This window comes from Canis lupus, chromosome 12 (genome assembly GCF_048164855.1).
Source record: "Canis lupus baileyi chromosome 12, mCanLup2.hap1, whole genome shotgun sequence".
Classification (NCBI taxonomy): domain Eukaryota; kingdom Metazoa; phylum Chordata; class Mammalia; order Carnivora; family Canidae; genus Canis; species Canis lupus.
Genome location: NC_132849.1, coordinates 30,613,156 through 30,620,044, shown reverse-complemented (window position 1 = coordinate 30,620,044; position 6,889 = coordinate 30,613,156). Strand labels below are relative to the sequence as shown.

Sequence of the window (6,889 nt, the reverse complement as noted above, 5' to 3'; positions counted from 1 at the left end):
ACAATGGGGATCCCTGGGTGGCGCAGTGGTTTGGCACCTGCCTTTGGCCCAGGGCGCGATCCTGGAGATCCAGGATCGAATCCCATGTCGGGCTCCCGGTGCATGGAGCCTGCTTCTCCCTCTGCCTATGTCTCTGCCTCTGTGTGTGTGTGTGACTGTCATAAATAAATAAAAAATTTTTTAAAATGGCTACAATGGTAAATTTTATGTATATTTTACCATAATTTCAAAAAATGAGGCTAAGGTCTCAACACCTGACTAGCTAGGACTCTAACACTGTTCCTAACACACAGCAGGCACTCACAATATTTTTTGTTTTAATACAACAACTCTAGGTATTTCCCATAATCATTGTCCCCACTTTACAGGGTAAAACTGAGGCTCTAGGAGGTTAATCGGCTCAAGTGATACAACGGGTAAGTGGCAGAGCCTGAGCTAAACCCAGGCACTGGAGCTCCAGAAAGGCCTCCTTAACCACTCCCCTCAGCCATTCCTTGGCAGCACCATTCACAGAATCAGGGAGCACAGCCCGCGAGGAGAGAGGGGAAGGGGAAGGCATAGTGCTGGTGAAGTAATGGCGAGCCAGAAGATGTTCCTCGGTAGCTTGCTTGAAGTGAGTCCTGGAATCCAGGGGTGAGGTGCAGACTCGAAGTTCAGATGGTGGAGGAGCCCTCATACCCAGGCACCCACCAAACTTTTCCGTATCCATTACTGCCCACCTATCACCCTAAACAAACGGACCAGGGCTGCAGGTTGGTGACCCTGGGATGAAAGATGTTCTACGGGCTCAGTCAAGAGCGGACAACACGGTGAGCTCCCTTGTCTCCCTCATAATGGGTCGGTTTGTAAGAGCCAGTGCCTGTAGATTTAGTAACAAACACATCATCGACAATATTTAGTAACAGTCCAGAACAATTGTTATCATTGGTGTTTGTCATAGTGTGTCCCGCTTCCCCACATCTTACAAACTCCCCAGGACAGCTGAGGCTGCGGTAGGGTGGCGGGCGCTGCGATGGAGTGGATGGAGTGGATGGAGTGGATGGAGCGGATGGAGTGGATGGAGTGCCGCCGCGAAGCTTAATGGCCTGTCTGGTTCCACTTTCACCCATTCTATGAGGATTGATTGCTTAAGGTTTGGGATAGAGGCCTAGACGCTCCCTGGTGGTCTAGTGGTTAGGATTGGGATAGAGGCCTGCCTGCTCTCTTCAGGGTCACAGTCTAGGCAAATCCCGCCTCCTGGATTGGATACCCCCTCTGACAAGGAGCTCACTACCTTACAAGGCAGCAGCTCATCCCACCAAGGAATAGGGTTATTCTGCCATCCGGGCAATTGACCACACTCTTACAGACAGTGGCTGTTGTGCAAAGCCTCAGCAAGTCAACACCTGCCTGTGCCAACCTGAGAACAATATGATCTAAATTTAATTGCCTCCTGAGGCAACTGTTTGCAATAGAATGTAATTTACAATGGCCAATAAATCTTGCAGAGGAACAACATCTCCATTTGCCTCCCTAAAAGTATAAACACTTCCATTGCTCAAGCCTCTATGTCACACACCTCCGCTTCCCACCCACAGCCCCCCCCCCCTGCGCCCTCCAACCATAGGATCCCAGCCTGGGACAGCCTAAGAGGAGCCGCCTAGCCCCTCGATGCCTTGCTATCTCTCTCTGTGTCAATAAAAACAAACAAGCAAACAAATAAGCCCCACAAATAAATGCATTCTTCCTGTAAAACATTACAAACAAATCACTCCTCTCTGACACCACTCCAAATTCAGTTCCCTTCTTGCCCCAGAGATAAGGACTTTTATCAGATTGGATAAAATCTTCCAGAACCTTCCCTATGTATTTTCATAAATGTATGTATCCATGGTGTAGAAAAACATTTAGCTTTGCTTTATGTGTGTTTCTAAACAAACTATACAATGCTGATTGTTCCAGTCTTGCTTTTTTGTCCAACAATGGATTTTGGAGATCTCTCCATGTCAGAACACAGATCTGCCTGTCTCATAACTCCTGGGCTGCGTGCCTTGGTGTGGATCTACCACAGTGTCTTTATTTAACTCCCTCTTTGATGGCGTTTAATCTTTTTTCCTTTTACACGAATCCTCTGAGAACATTCAGGACCACCTTAGAACACTTTCAGGGCTCAAAGCTCACAAAGTGTTCCCAGAGACTGAGCTAAGCTAAAAGTTGCCTTCTCCTAACTCCTAACTCCCAGCACCTCTTGCTGGCCCAGTTCTAGGAAGAAAATTTGGCCCTGGAGGTGCTTCTCATCCTGGAGCTCTCAGAGCTGGAGGGATCATTCAAGATCTGTCCACCTGGCCTCATTTTAGAGAGGCGGCCACTAGGCTCAGAGATGTTAAGTGTGTTGCACAAGGTCACACAGCACGTCAGTGTTGCTTCTTCTTGGGACCCACATCCAGCTCACTCAGGAAACAACATACTGCCAGTTTTTGCCCTGAGAAGCTCTGTTCCCAGGCTCAGCAGTTGCAAAAGGCCCCCAGGGCTTTGTTTTCAAAGGAGAAATGAAGCGGGAAGTATTTTTAACCGCTGGCCCCGCCTTGCTCCTGCCTTGCTCCCTCGTGCTTGCTGTCCAGGAAAGGCCGGCTTCACAGTGGCATTGCAACTCATGGAAAACAACAAACGCCCGAAATAGATGATACCCAAGCTCAGGAATGGAAAAAATTGGCTCATGCCTTCAAATGCCTCTTTTAGAAAAAGCCAAGAATAGCTTTCAGCCTTTGGGGACCTGCTGGGGGTGAGGGAGTGAGGAGGTGTGGCGCTGGGACAGGGATCCAGCCAAGATTGAGATCGCCAAGGGCCCAACTTCCAGCCAGAAGAGTTTTGGCCATTTCCCCCCAGGGGACGTGAAAATTAGCTTCCCCAGCTCTGTCCACCAAGGGAGCCATGTCTACACCCAGCTACTTGTTCCCTCTGACCCCCCAGTGCACCCCCACCCTTTAGCCCTGCCCTTCGGCTGAATCAAGAACAACTTCCTTTGTTGGACCAGGCCTGGGCTGGGAGCTCCTCTGCCCCACCAAGGGCCTAGCAGGGTGGAAACCTGAGCTTCTGCCCTTCCTGAGCCTGAAGGGTGAAAGCTGATTCCCCGGTGTTGGGGGGGTGGGGAGTGGATGACAAAGAGATAAACTGAGGGTTTGCATCCCTAATCTTACAGCCCAGCTATATGGCCTTGGGCAAGTCACTTGACCTGATGCAGCCTCAGTTTCCTCATCTGGAAAGCAGGGGTAATCTTTCAGTTACTCATTCAAACAACACATGTTGGGTCTGACTACGTGTCAGCACTGGGCACTAGACACTGAGGACATAGCCGCAACCAGAACAAAGTCCCGATCATTTGGATCAGAAGATGTAGCCTTGCTAACCTCAAAGGCTGCAGGGAATTAGCCATCCCTTCTTCACACAGTTATGCAGCCAGCCTGGCGCTAGGAGGGCATAATGCTTTGGGCCAGTGTTTATGAGACCTTATGCCATGCATCTTACCTTGATGATTTCATTTAGTGTCATCCCAACCCTGTGATGTAGACACTATATTTATCCCCATATTACGGCCGAGGCCGTTGAGGAGCAGAGAGTTTGTGCTGGAGAAGTTCCAAGGCTCATCTGCAAACAGTAAGGAGTAAGGAAAAAGGCCGATGGGCCAGGTCACTATTAAGCCCCAGGGACTGGAATAACTAAAGCCTGGTTCTCTGTGTCACTTTGCAATACAAAGTGGTAGGTAGCCTGAGGTCAGTACATAGGCACAGGACAAAGACTTCTTAAAACGTGGGGTCTATGCAGCCCTTTTACTTAAAATAAGATCCCAATTGTCCCTCCAACCCTATGGTGTCCGACTGTCTCCCATTTGACACAGGAGAAACCAAGGCACGTACAGGTTAAGTGAGTTTCCCAATCACTGCACAACAGGGGTTTCTGCTCGAGGGGTGCTTATCACAGGCAGGTTGCCATGCTGGACCCCGACTGCACCTGCCGGAGATGCGGGATGCCAGGGTGCGGCGCGGCAGGCCGGCTAGGAGAGAACTACGTCTCCCAGGATGCCGTGCGACGGGCGTGTGGGGCGGGGCCGCCGCGAGCACAGGGCTGTAATTTCTTGGTATTTAAAAAAAAAAAAAAAAAAAAAAAAAGGTAGCAAAAGAAAAGAGAGAAAGAATCAAAGCCTCAAGCGTCATGTCTAGGAATAGCCTCGGAGCCAGGCCAAGTCATTATAGACGATGAGTAATCCGGTTAAGTCATTTCTCTAAACACCATTCCTTGTAAGAGAATTAAAATATCAGTTTACATCAGAGGGGGAGAGGCAGGCTCCAGAGGCCCGGCCGGGAGCGCAGCCAGGAGGGGGCGCGGCTGGCGCGCCGCTGCCGCTCGCTCGGCCCAGCCTCGGGGCGGGGGCGGGATGCCAGGGCCCTGACAGCTGGACCCTGGGCTCGGGCAGGCGGCCAGCTAGCGGGGGGTGGGGTGGGGAGCGGCCCGCCAGGCCTCAGTTTACCAGATGGTAAGGGCTTCAGGGAAAGTTTGGGGCTGCTCCCTGTCGGAAGAATCGGTGTCCCTCGTGGGGGCAGCCCAGCAAGGTGAATGGTGTGGGCACTAGGCAAGAGGGGGCTGGGCTGCTCTTTTCTTCAGTGTCCCCTGTTTCCTCCCGGATTTCAGAGTTCCTGTCTCGGCAGCTGCAGGCCTACTGTGGGGCGAAGGGCTGAGGACTGGCCTGAGGACACGGAGAGAGTAAAAGCGAGGTAGGTGCCCAATTCCCTTAAACTTGCAGGAAAGTCCTTAGGCAGGAGGTGACCACCAGCGCAGCTTTTGGTGTCCTGAGGGCAGGGTCATGATAAACTGGGGGAGTGAGTTGATCAAGGAGCTGCCCCTTCACCTCTAGAGTCTGTTGTCTGAGACCCCTCCAGAGCCGATACAGGAGTTGAGTCCCAGCTGTGAGCCAGTCACAGGTATCCTCCCACTCTCCATAACCCTGACCTGGATCCTTACCAGGTAAGGCCGCTGGGGCCCAGAGACTTCTCCCCACACACCAAGGCAGCATAGAATAATTGAAGCTTAGAGCCACTGAAGTTTGAGGCAGGCCAGGCCCAGCTCTTACATACCTTAGCTCTTGCAGTGATATAGGTGCTTTTTAAATTAATTAATCGATTAACTAATTAATTTAACGAAAGGACAAGGGGAAGCACAGACAGGTTCACAAGTTCCCAGGGGGCTGCACTCACTCTCACTCTCAGCCCAGCTACTGGAACAGGAGTTGCCCAGGCTCTGAAGCCAGGCAGACTGCTTTCCAATCCCAGTGCGTGTGCTTGCAGGTGAGCCAGCACGTTACTGGGTTGCTCAGGGTCTCTAATCTTCAATTTCCCCATGTGTAAAATGGGGTTAGCAGTACCCATCTTACAAGGTTAGTGTGAGGTTAGAAATAACATAGGCCTTCGACAAACGATCATTCTGTTGTGTTGGTAGTGTTACCCGAACTTGCCTCTGACTGGGCAAATTTGGTGTGCTACTGGGTCTATGGAAGAAAGTAACCAGGATGCCAGGAGGAATTATGAGCAAGGTAAGTGATTCATCTCCAACCTGAGCGAGGTCCATCAACCCCTTCAATTCATCAAGCATGGGCTTTGGGGTGGGGGAGGCTGCCTTATTTCCTGCTCCCCAAATGAATGCATGGGACCTTGCTAACATCAAAACTAAAGCTTCTAGGCTTGGAGTTGTCTGGGACCCATTGGCTCCAAGAACCTAATATCCCTTAGAAGCCTCCCACTCTCTGGCACATCTCCCCACACCCCATCTCACACCTGAAGGCCAGGCCTCTGTGGTCATCATCTTGGTATTACCCAGCCTGCGACTGCCCTCCCTTCCTGACATCCCAACTATGTTTGAAATGGTGCCTGGCAGGGAGAACCCAAGGAGAACTCAGGTCCAAATGGTCCTGCCTGCACCTCAGGCCCTCCTTTCTTCCCACTCTGCCAACCAAAAGCTCAAATCCTCCACACACCCACTGTACATCCTTTTTTTTTAAGATTTATTTATTTATTCATGATAGACACATTGAGAGAGAGGTGGAGACACAGGCAGAGGCAGAAGCAGGCTTCATGCAGGGAGCCCAACATGGGACTCGATCCCGGGACTCCAGGATTGCGCCCTGGACCAAAGGCAGGTGCTAAACCGCTGAGCCACCCAGGGATCCCCACCACTGTACATTCTTTCTGCTTCTGTGTGCCTGGAAACACATATACGAACCTATGTACACCTGTGCATTTGCACATGCATCCTGCATGCAGAGGAGCCCATAGCTCACACAGAGGAACACAGACACATATGGACACCGCTCGACTGCAACTCACTAGAGAGATCTCAGCCCCCGAGGCTTCCTTCTCCACATCTGATGCACCATGCTGGCCTACCTTGGATACCAGCAAGGGGACAGATGGTTGTCCAGCCCTCCTGCCTATCCCAAGCTGCCCATTTGTGCCTTTGCTGCTTTAGCCATGGGGCTGGCCTCTGGGATTTTGCTGTTGCAACTGACTTGCCTCCCTACCTTGGCCTCAGCAGGCTTTCCAGTCCTGACTGTTGGTACTAGCGACAACTGAAGACAGAAGACTGCATGGAAGTGGCTCCTCTGGCTTCTCTTAGGCATGGCGCTGGCTTGGTGTCCACCCCTCCCTGACAAATCTGGCAATACAGCCACACTGTATTGGGTTGTAGAGGACCATCTTCCTGGTGCTCTCTGTTCTGTTTCTGACTCCCAGTGTTTCTGTGTGCTGTTTCCTCTGTGCCCAAGTGCCTTCCCGGGCTCAGTAGGGCCTGCCATGTCCACCCAGTGAACCTCTGCTCATCCTCCAAGGCTCCACATGAAGCAGGCATCCATATCCCCTGTGTG

The 6,889-nt window shown here is 51.5% G+C and overlaps 1 protein-coding gene across 7 annotated transcripts in view; it reads left to right on the top strand.

Moving 5' to 3' along the window:
* Positions 1-4,145: 4,145 nt before the first annotated feature.
* Positions 4,146-6,889, top strand: part of NEURL3 (neuralized E3 ubiquitin protein ligase 3) — a 31,442-nt gene continuing 28,698 nt past the window's right edge. For 5 of the 7 annotated variants that reach the window (XR_012004436.1, XR_012004434.1, XR_012004435.1 and 2 more), the window contains exons 1-2: positions 4,350-4,748; positions 5,470-5,563. The gene's annotated coding sequence lies outside the window, so the exon portion shown is untranslated. Of the gene's footprint in view, positions 4,275-4,349; positions 4,749-5,469; positions 5,564-6,889 lie in introns of those variants that run through there. The other 2 variants (XM_072770345.1, XM_072770346.1) reach the window with 2 other exon arrangements.